The sequence below is a fragment of the Ambystoma mexicanum genome, chromosome 2q, assembly GCF_040938575.1.
Source record: "Ambystoma mexicanum isolate Mex_15411 chromosome 2q, UKY_AmexF1_1, whole genome shotgun sequence".
Taxonomy (NCBI): Eukaryota; Metazoa; Chordata; class Amphibia; order Caudata; family Ambystomatidae; genus Ambystoma; species Ambystoma mexicanum.
Window position 1 is genome coordinate 90348202 of NC_090924.1, and position 12166 is coordinate 90360367.

A 12166-nucleotide genomic window follows, 5' to 3' on the forward strand; every position below is an offset into this window, starting at 1 on the left:
AATCTCTTTGGGTGACTAACCCGCCCGTAGGGCACCAAGAGACCGTAGGTCTAATGGAGCGGAAACGGGGATGTCAGAACGGGGGGAACCCCGCTAGACTAGTTCTGTTAACGGCTAACGCCAAGTTCACTGTTCGTAGGGACGGGAGCCCGCCTGTTGGAATCCCGTCCCAGTTAGTTAAAGGGGAAGTCCAGGACCACCTTGATCACCACACATCACCACTCCGATCTAGAGACAGCAGGAGCTCCTGCCAGAACAAGCCACTCAACCGCATACAGATAGGCCAGAGGGCGACGCCACAATGCAGCCCACCCACATACCCACACATACGCCACATCCATGAATAACGTAGTCAAAGTCATGTCATGGAAAGTCAGGGGCCTGAACAGCTACATTAAACAGCACAGGGTCCACACCTTCCTTAAACGCCACAAGATAGGAATTGCCCTATTACAGGAGACCTTCCTGAATGCACAGAAGCTAGCAGCACTGGCTAAGAGTTGGAGAGGAACCCTGATAGGCACCACGTATTCCACCTATGCACGGGGAGTTCTGATATGGACTTCCCCCTCCATTCCCATCAACCTAACATACACTAACATCGATAACGAAGGAAGGATGGCCTTGCTCAGAGGCACCATTGAAGGCAGAGAATTCTGCCTAGTGAACACTTATGCCCCTAACCATGATGCGACGGTCTTCTTCCGTTCGTTATACACCCGGCTCAGTCCGGACAGAGACGGTACGCCCATATGGGGGGGGGGGATCACAACTGCACCCTTGATCCACGCATGGACAGATCGGATAGCAAACATACCCGCCCCTCCCCTCCCGCTAAAATATTGAAAGCCCTTTTACATCAATACGCCCTACTAGACCTCTGGAGGACTCAGCACCCAGAAGGCAGAGTCTACTCCTTTTACTCACCTCCACATGCGGTACACACTAGAATTGACAGTTTATTGGTGAGCGAAGAACACTTAGACACATTCGAGGATACGCAATACCTTGCCAGAGTACTATCGGATCACTCCCCCATAGTAACCTCTTGGACAATAACGGCACCCCGACCCCCCATACCCACATGGAGACTCAGAGGCGAAGCACTGTTAGATAAGGCATTTCAGGAACAGATCAGACAATGCACGGCAAACTATTGGCAGACGAACATGGACAGCGTCCAGCACGTCCGCACGGCATGGGAAGCTTACAAAGTAGTGATCAGAGGGGAGATGATAGCCATCACAGGGGGAGCCCAAAAATCTATCACAGCTAAGTTGGCTAGCGCCGAAGATGAGCTGAAGCACCTAGAATCTATAGCCTCCTCAGACCCAGCCCACGTACACAAATAATCGAACTAAAGAAGGCCTGCCTACAACACTGGGAGGCCCTCGGGAAACTCAGCTACACCAAGTACATCGAAAGGAACCACGCCCTCGGTGATAAACCGGGCAAGCTACTAGCGTGGCTTTGCAAGCGGGAAACCGCCAGAACACCCATCTGCCGCATACGCGACGATAACGGCATAGACACGCACTAACAAGCCGCCGTAAACCACGCATTCGCTGGGTATTACCAGGCCCTCTACACCGACTCCCCACCGCCCACAGACACTGAAATAGAGGATGTACTGGACATCATTAGATTACCACATCTTGAGGAACACGCAGCTGAATCCCTGGAAGGGCCAATAACCCCTGAAGAGGTCGCAGTGGTCATTGGAACGCTTCCCTCTGGGAAGGCACCGGGCCCGGATGGACTCCCAGGCGAGTTCTACAAGGCCTATGAAGACGAACTAGCCCCGTTACTCTCTCAAGTCTTCAATGAGGCATACGATACAGGTCAACTACCTAGCACCATGAGGGAGGCGACCATCATACCACTCTTAAAACCCGACAAAGATGGCGCAGAGTGCGGCTCATATAGGCCCCTGTCCTTACTAAACACAGATAGTAAGCTACTCGCGGCAATTCTGGCCATGAGGTTACGTAGAGTCATCCCGACCCTGATCCACCAAGACCAGACGGCATATGTGCCCGGCAGAACCATCACAGAAAACCTACGCAGACTGCACCATGTCATCCACAGCACCGAAGGCAGACGGACGCAATGCGCAGTGGCGTCCTTGGACGCCTCCAAAGCGTTCGACTCAGTGCGCTGGAAATGGCTCCTGGCTACCATGTCCAAGTTGGGGTTAGGGCCTAGCTACATTAAGTGGGTCACACTCCTCTACACCAACCCAGAGGCCAGAGTACGCACCAACAACACCTTCTCACACAAATGGGTGCTTTCTCGAGGAACTAGGCAAGGATGCCCCCTATCACCCATGCTGTACATTATGGCTATAGAGCCAGTGGCAGCATACCTGAGACAAGAATATGGAGATGGGGGCATAATGGTAGACGGGGTGAACCATGTGATTTCTATGTACGCCGACGATATGCTCCTCTATCTAACCAACCCCGCACACATACTGCCCTACGTACTAGAAACTTTAGACAGATTCCACAGATATACGGGGATCCAGATCAATCAGAATAAATCCTGCCTGTTCCCCCTAGCCGCCTTGAGCAGAGAAGCGGCCGGAAAGCTTCCCAAACTAGCCCTGAAATGGGAACCCTCCTCCTTTAAGTACCTGGGCATTAGGGTGCACAGAGACCCCAAGACAGAGCACGCGCTGAATACAGTAAGGGCAAAGGAAGGCCTGGCAAAATCAATGCAGTTCTGGAGCAGGCTACCACTATCGGTGGCGGGCAGAGTGGGCCTACTAAAAATGGTGACGCTACCCAGACTTCTATACTTCTTCACCAACGTACCATACAACATACCACGACAATTCTTCAATGAACTACATAGGCTGTGCAGGACGTTTTTGTGGCAAGACGGAAGGCGCAGAGTCGCCCTGGAAACAATGCAGAGACCGTATGACAGGGGGGGGCCTCAGGGTGCCTAACTTCGAACTGTATTACCTTGCCGGACAATTGAAGCACGTGATACAATGGATGGCCGACGAGGCCACTACAGACACTCGCCTGCTGCAGCCAGGAGTCACGCAACTGCTCCTCAGGGATCTGCTATGGTCTGAACCCAGAACCAAACAACCTCACTCGTACCTGATCCTCCTAGGTATACAGATATGGAAAAGGGCCTGCAAGGCCGCATTGCTCCCGGACCCCTACTCTCCACAGATCCCAATAGCTGCCATCATGGCTAACAGACCGGGAAACCAAAGGATAATAAGAGACACTTGGGAACCTTGCGGCACCGCCACCCTGGGCGACCTGGTGGACGACCAAGGAATCTTAAATTTCACGGAGCTACACGAAGTCTCTGGAATCCACACGGGACAGTTCTTACTACACAATGCAGTGGTCAAGAGACTAGCAGCTCGCTGGCCCACGATGGAGAACTTGAACACCGGACACGAAAACATTGAGAGCCTGCTCGGGGCGGCGGTGGGAGGCCACGAGACCTCCAGAATATATGACACATTGCTAGACAGCCTCACCCAGCAAAGCCTTAAGTGTAAGGAAACGTGGGAACAGGAACTTGGATCACAGTTTGAAGACAAAGGGCCTCATTACACGGAAGGCGGTGATCCAGGGTGCTATTAGCACCCTGGACCATGCCGGTAAATTACCGGCACCGCCTTGGCAGAAAGGGGATTTACCACCCCGTTCCAAGGTTGGTGGGGCGGTAAATCCCCCTTCCGCCATTGCCCTTCCCCATTCCCATTCCTGCCCCATAGGGCTCTATGGGAATGGGGAAGGCGCTAATTACGGCACCGCAATTTTGCGGTGCCGTAATTAGCTCCGAGGTCCCTTAGCGGGTTGGTTTTTAACGCTTGCAAAAAGCAGGCGTTAAAACACCAACCCGCTAAGGGACCTCGTAGTAAGGCGGTAATGGTTAACGGTCACCGTTACCATTAACGGTGGCCGTTAACCATTACCGCCTTCCGTGTAATGAGGCCCAAAGAGTGGGAGGCCATAATGGTATACCACAAGAAGGTATCCAGGAACGCCAGGTTCCAACTCATCCAATTTTACATTACGAACAGAGCGTACCTCACGCCAGACATCATTTCCAGATTTAGTGGAGCCGTGAGTACGGGATGCCCCAAATGCAACGAATCCCACGCAGTGATGACACATATGTTCTGGGGATGCCCCACCATACAGTCCTTCTGGGCCCAGGTCAAAACTAAGGTGGCCGAGGCGAACATCACCCTGGAGGTCCACACGCCAAAAGCATGTATCCTCGGCAGATACCCCAGAAGCAAGAAGAACAGACCACTCAATAAACTAAAAGACCTAATGTATATACTGGCAAAGAGACGCATTGCCATGAACTGGAAGCGCCCGCAGGCCCCCTGCTTGTTAACATGGTGGGAAGACCTCCGCAAATGGACGAATGCCGAAACTGCGGCTTGGGAGATGGCCCAGTGCCAACAAAGACAGGACACCTCAGACGACCTACTACAATGGGTGGAGCTAACTGTTACATTGTTCAACCCCAATGCAGAAAGCTCCTCTGGCGACGACACAAATGACTCACAACAATCACAAAGCTGAAACTTGTGGTGTATCACGTTTGGGTCCGGACAGTTGGGATAGGGGGGAGGGAGGGTGGGGTGGGTGTAACTGCACTTTGTTTTGGTGTGTAACCACGTTATTGGCACAATGTAAACAATAAAAACAGATTTAAAAAAAAAAAGAGTCGTCCTGAGGTGAAGGAGCTCCTGCCTCAGGGCTTCCCTGTGGCCCTGGAACTCTATGGAGATGGCTTCCTGCAGAGTCGCCAGTGCCGCCCGCCTGTCCCTGTTGGACGCCAACATGTCCTCCCTGTGTGACTGGCAGATGGAGTCGGTTGCCTGCTGTAGTCGCTCCATCAGCCTTTCGGGGGGGACAATGGAAGTGGCCACCCTATCCATGGCCTGAGCCATCATCTCTGATGATGCTGCCTGTTGGGTTGCCATACCGTAAATGGATTGCTCCCATGCAGTATTGCCAGGTGCCGTACGGCCACCACGTTGGCGGGCACCACACCTGTCTGGGGCAAGGCGAACTGCGCCTTGCTGTGCCGGCACTGCCTGAGGCTGCAGGACTGCATTCCCCCTCTGATCTGCTGGCCCAGGAACAGGATCAGATGTCGCGGAGTGTGACCCTGCATCCGTAACCACCAAAGGCGTAGCTGCCAACACTGACATCCCCATTGAGGGTTCTGACCCTGGTGCAGGTGGGTGGGACAGAACAGAATCCCTCCCAGGAACACTCACCTGCGACGGCACGTAGGTCTCATCATCCGAATCAACACCTGAGTACAGCTCGGGGGAGGTGCAGCCAGAGACACCCCTTGAGAGCACGACCTGCAGCAGTTGTGGGTTCTCACCCACCACCACACCACGTCCCTCACTGGTGGTCGGTCGGCCCTCGGACCCCTCCTGGGTCTGCACCATCTCCACAACCCCAGCAGTATCAGGTGCGTCTTCCCCTGCAAAGACATAAAAGAAAACAAATGGAAACAGGCATTAGCACCATGGCACACAATGAGGGCTGAGAAGCAAGAGAACCAGTACTTGATTGACACATGTCCCACATGACTAAAACCCTCCCATGCATGCACCCTCACTGCGTATGAAGGGCAGGCAAATGGCACACACTTATGACACCAAGATGGAAGATGAACACATTTTCTGCATGCTGCCTGGCAGTGGCATCACACATTGGCCTGTGATTGCCAGGTGAAATACACATGCCATCACAAAGATGGCATGTACCATTGCTATTGAGTGAAGATGGAGAGGAGGGCAGCACTTATTCATTCAGTCCAGTTCCCGCATGTAATAGCTTTTCTAATTCAAACAGGTCTGATTTTTCACCTGGAGCTGCCAGTCCAAAATGGTCCGATTGCACAGGGACATGTGTGAACAAATGATATCCAGGTAACAAAGTCACTCCCCTTTACCATAGCCATGTCAGACATGTGACTACAGGACTGAGAAATGCCTAGTAAATGCAAACAATCTGCCTGAATGAACAGAGAAAAATAAGCAACAATGTTGTGGCAAGGTGACACTTCAAGGGCAACTAGCGTGCTGTTGGCCTAGATGTCTACTGTTGGCAGAAGGGATACTGCTATGGCCAAATGCTGCTGCGCAGAATGTATTGCATGAAGCACATGGGTGACCCAAACTACTCAGGCGCACACACCCTCACCTGGCACACAAACAGAAGCCCTCACACACACACCATGCACATGGATGACACACACATGCATGTGCACTCACCGGACAATGCCTCATAATCAGGCAGATCTCCCACGCCTTGGATCTGTTCCTCCGTGACGTAGGTCCCAGCGACTGACTCATGTGGAGTGAGTTCCATGTCTTCTACTGGAGACCCACCTCCAGTCACTAGAGTTGCGGCATGACTTGAGGCCAGCTTATTCTTTGCCCTGCGCTTTAGGTCATTCCAGTGCTTATAGCAATCATTGGCTGTGCGCCTCACGATTCCAAGGGCACTTACGATGTCCGCAACGGTCTGCCAGTGTGCCTGGCGTTGTGCAGGTGTGGTCTTGGATCCTGCAACAATGACCATCTCGTTATCATGTGCGGACACATACTCGCCAAGTGCATTCAGTTCGGCATCCGTGAAGCTGGGCTTCCTCGATGGGCCAGACTGTGTAGCCGCGTCTGGGGCATCAGCCTGTGCCGGACGAGCACTCTTCCTCTTCCGCTTGGAAGGTGGTGGTGATCCTGAGTGTCCTGCGCCGCTCTGGACACTAGGGGCAGGAGCCCTGGTGGACTCTGTATCAGGAGTGTGGGATTGCACACTCAGCATGGGAGTTGGTGCAGGCATTGGCTCAAGTGTAATGGTGTCAGGGGGAATGTCAGCAGGATGGACTAGGACCGACACTGTCCTGGCTGGGTGTGTGAGAGCTGGGGTGGATGGAGCCGCAGCTGCCCCTGCAGCCTCTCCACCCTGCCTACTTGGGGCAGCAGATGACCTTGCTGCCCCTGATCCACGTGGCCTGATGACATCAACATGCACCAGCGCACGTGTCATAGGCCTGCTGACCTGGAAGTCAGCCATGGAGTCAGCCAGGTCTGGTGCCACAATGGGCTGGTCCAACAAGGGCTGAGCATGGATGGTGTCAGCCACATCAGCCTCAACCAGGGGGGGGGATTATGGGTGCCCTTGACTGGTCCTCCACACATGGGGGGACAGGGTCACCCTGCAAGTAACGACCACGTCCCCTACCGGATCCACCACGGCCACCACTTGTGGCTCATCCACCTTTGCCACCCTTACGGAATCCTCGCCTCCCAACCATGGCACTGATGTTAATGTGTGTATGGGAGTGGCTGTAAACTATTGTCCTGGGCAATTGGGGGTCAAAGGGGTTGGGTACCAGATTGTAATTGTACCCTAGTGCTCTAGCAAGGCTGAATGTGACCCCTGGGGAAAGATGACGGGTCACGCAACGCACAGGAAGCCCAAAAAAGGGAGATGACGTGCACGCAACCCCTCCTAGCCCACGTGTGCGGAAAAAAAAACCTGCACTACGCTGTGGCACCCAGTAACACAAGAATGAACGTATGCGTGTCACACGCAGCCTAGAATGACCTCTGAAGGGGTAGGCTACACACGGGGCAAGCACAGATGTTAGATTCGTGCGTGACTCACCGTCTGCAAGGAAAAAGAGCGTGAAAAAGAAGCGCGTTTGGTTGGCAACACCCCCGCCAAAAGAAGATTTGTACGCTGTCTGAGGAGACAGGACAACAGTAGAAGGGAACACTGTTTGAGGGAACAGGCCCAGGAAAACCAGAAAAAGAGAAAAAAGAGAAAAAGCTGTCAGAGGTAACAGGGAGTACGAACTTGAAACACCGTGAAGTAAATCGCGTGTGAAACGACAAGAAGTACAGAATTCACCCACTCGCTCTCCACGAAAAGCACGTACAAGGAAATGGTGTTCTACACGTACCTTTTATGCAGGCCCACACGTCCAGCGTCACTTACGCGGCGTGTACGCGCTAGAGCCAATTTCACCAATTACACGCTTTGTCACTTCTGCGTGTAGGGCCATTTCCACCAATTACACGCTTTGTCACTTCCGCGTGTACACGCTAAGGCCATTTCCACCAATTACACGCTTTGTCACTTCTGCGTGTAGGGCCATTTCCACCAATTACACGCTTTGTCACTTCCGTGTGTACGCGCTAAGGCCATTTCCACCAATTACACGCTTTGTCACTTCTGCGTGTAGGGCCATTTCCACCAATTACATGCTTTGACACTCGGACGTGTCTTTCATTTTTTTAACACGCAACATTTCCAACGTGTGCCCTATTCAACGTGCACGTGACTTCATAGACGCGCATACGCTGGTGGCCTTTGGGCCAATGAATGTACAGTGTGCTGACCCGTTTACGCGCTAAGGGCCTTTCCTCGAATTACACGCAGACGTGTTGGATTTTCACGTGCAAAATCACTCCGTATCAAGCTGGCCACGCGTTCACACACGGAAGACCACGCTCCTGCCCAGAAGGCCGAATTACTGCCCCCCAGAGCCCTGAGCACGCTCCCACCTGCCATCTGCTGCTGCCTGACTGCCTGCTGCCCACGTGCCCTGCCATTTGCTGCCTGCACATCAGCCAGGGGTGCTGTTGCTGTGACCACCCCTGCTGGAACCGAAGACTCCCGACTGCTTTTCCATCGCCCCACAGCCCAGCCCCAGGACCCAGTTGCCCACCCACTCCTGCCTCTGGGGTTGCCATGTCGGGCACTTCAACATCTGGCACCAGTGGCAACCCCCAGCCAAGGAGGCAGAGGGGCACCAGCTTCACTGCCACCGAAGTTGGTGTCCTGGTGGAGCATGTCCTGGGGCAGTATGATGCCCTCTTCGGAAGGTTGCGCGCCGACAAGGAAGGACGGACTTGGATCTGGATGGACATCGTGACTGCCATCAACGCGGAGGAGGTGGCAGTCCGCGACTACGAACGTGTCAGGAAGCGCTGGGAGGACTTCAGGTCCAGGACCCTCAACAAGGCCCAGCGCCTCCTGAAGGCAGCGGATGCTAAGGGGCGCCGGGGCCACTTGTCGGAAGATCAGATGAGGGTCCTGGAACGCAAATCCCCAGCGCTCCACATCCAGGTCCTTGAGAAGCAGACCCGTCTGGAGTCGAGCGGTAAGTGTGCATGCATACTGATTGTAAGCTGTGCGTGTGGTGGTGTGCCAGGAGTGTGCAAGTTGAACATGTATTTTTATGTGGCCAAGTAGGGGGGGTGTACAGGGCTGTGATGGTGACACATGCGAGGGGTCTCATGTGTGACACATGGATGGTGCTTGTGTGTGTGGGCTTGCATGGCACAGGATGTGGAGGAATGATTGTCAGGTGTGACATGGATGTCGATCAAAACACTGCGACAGTTGGCGGAGTTGTACACATGCATGCAAGTTTGGTGTTGTGTGTGCATGTGTAGTCTACTCCCTATGTTGCATGTGATGTGTGGATGGCCTTTGGCTGCTCATGCTGTTGTATGTGAATGGATGGTGCTGGCTGTTGCAATATGGCTGTGGTATGGCTCATGTGTGCAAGTTGAAATGACATGTGTGTTGGGGATTGTGATGCCATGTCTGAGGTTTACCAATGCCACTCATGTATAACTGTCATGTGTGTATGAGTCCATTTTACAGTGCCTTGATGCCTGTGTTTTCTTTCTCCCTGTCTGCAGCGTCAACTGATGAAGAGAGCGGAGAAGGTGCTGTGGAGCACAGCGGCAGGGGTCGCACCACCAGCCGGAGACGCAAGGCCCGGATCCCCTCCCAGGTTGTGATCTCGTCGGGGAGTGAGGAGTCCGGTGCCGCGTCCCAGGCCGCAGCTGACGAGGGGAGGTCCAAGAGGCGGAGGTTGGAGTTGGACTCCTGGGCAGCAGAAGGGGCAGCTGGGACCCCACAGGGCCCAACGGAGGAAGATGGCACAGAGTCATCCAGGTTGGTGGGGGGTTTGGTGGAGGAGGAGGCCGTGCAAGCGACAGTGGCGGAGTCTGGAGGTGGAGATTCCACTGGTGCTAGTGGTGCAGTGCAGGACCAGGGACAGGAGGCAGCACAGGCCGCCGCGGAGGTGCCTGTGTGCAATCCTGTCCCTGCTCCTGCTGCATCATCTTGCACCAGCGGGGATGCCTACCTCCAGACCCGTTCTCAGGGAGAGGATTGGCTTACAACACCTGGCCTTCCTCTCCGTGTGGATGTGGCTATCCTGCACCAGGTTGAGCCTGTCCAGGGTGGGGTGGCGTTGCGTCAACGGGCCATGCGAGCTGACCTGCAGTCTTTTCATGATGAGTCTGCACGTCTTCTCGCATGGCTCGTTGACCGCGTTGACCCACTGGGACAGCTCACCAGGGCTGGATTCCTCCGTTTCCTGGACCTTGTTCCGACCCCCTTCTCCACAGAACCCCCTATGCCCCTGTCGCCCTCCATGCCATCTTCCCACCCATGTGTCACCTGGGTGCCCTGTGGAGCTGCCTCCGACCGTGCGGCCAGGCTGGTGGACAACAGATCCCTGCCACAGTCGGGAGTCGGACGTCCAGCAGGGGTGACCACATCAACAACTGCACCCCAGCTGGAGGAGGATGTGCAGGCACCATCGGACAGGGCACATGGACAGCAGCAGCTGCAGCAGCAGGAGGCTGTAGGTGGGAGTCACGATAGCTCGGGGCCTTCAACATCGGAGGGGCAGGCATCGGCCGGAGGGCAGGAGGATCCTGGACGGGAAGTTCTTCCGTGTGGCAGCGGTTGGGCCACGGCATAGATGCGGAGCGGCGGCGGGCGGAAGAGGCGCGGCTCACGATGGTCAGGGCGGAGAACTCCATGCGGAGGGCCCTGAGGCGGGCCGAGTGCCTCGAGGCAATCCACAGGGAGTTGGAGGTGAACATGTCGGCGTCCCCGCGGACCCTCGGGGCCATGGAACAGGACCGCCTCCGGGACATAGATGAGGAGTTCGATGATGCCCTGGCCCGGAACACCACTAAGTGAGCCGCTGGAATGGCCCGCCGCCATTGTATATAGTTATTTAGTGATAGGTTTCCTTTATAGTTTATTTTTATTTGGAGTCGACGGACACTGCTCCACCTTTTGTATATAGTTCCATTTTAGATAGGTTTTTTGGTAGGTTTCATTTCTTCTCTTGGGATGATGGACCCTGAATACTTTGTACATAGTTGGACTTTGGATTTGGATATTTTTTTTACTATGAATATTTTTTCCCATGGAGCAATTGTTTTCTATTTCTTTTTTCCCTTCATTTCCTTTTCATGGACTTGAACTTTGGAAGATATTTTTTTGGATTATCATTTATTGATTTTAATTTGAAAAGGGACAGCCAGCTTAATTTTGTTATTTTTTACTTGTGTATTTTGGTTAGTTTTGATTGCCATTGCTGTTGTTTTTAATACATTATTTGGATTTTTTCATTCTTCAATGTGTGGTTTCATCTCATTGTTTTCATGCATGTCATGATATGGGTTTTCAGGTTAACTTGCAACCATTGTGTGTGTGTGAGACACATGTGTTCATTTACATTGTTTCCATTGGAGTAGTATCATGGGCACATGTAATACTTGGTTGTGTCTTTGGGCTGTGGTGGCTGGCCATGAGGCACATGTTTGAGGATTGTCAGGGCCTGTGGGCAGGGGGACATGAGTGGGGGCCTGGCGGAGGCTGCCCATGGTGGGTGGGGGGTGGGGGTGGTGGGAGACATGGGTGGGGGCCTGGTGGAGGGTGCCCCACACTGCTGGGGGGTGGGGGTGGTGGGAGACATGAGTGGGGGCCTGGCGGAGGCTGCCCATGGTGGGTGGGGGGTGGGGGTGGTGGGAGACATGGGTGGGAGCCTGGTGGAGGGTGCCCCTGCCCTGCTGGGGGGTGGGGGTGGGTGGGAGACATGAGTTGGGGCCTGGTGGAGAGTGCCCCACATTGCTGGGGGAGGTGGGGGGGGTGGGAAACATGAGTGGGGGCCTGGCGGAGGGTGCCCCTGCACTGCTGGGGGGTGGGGGTGGGTGGGAGACATGAGTGGGGGCCTGGTGGAGGGTGCCCCACACTGCTGGGGGGGGTGGGGGTGGTGGGAGACATGAGTGGGGGCCTGGTGGAGGGTGCCCTGGATGCTGGGGGGT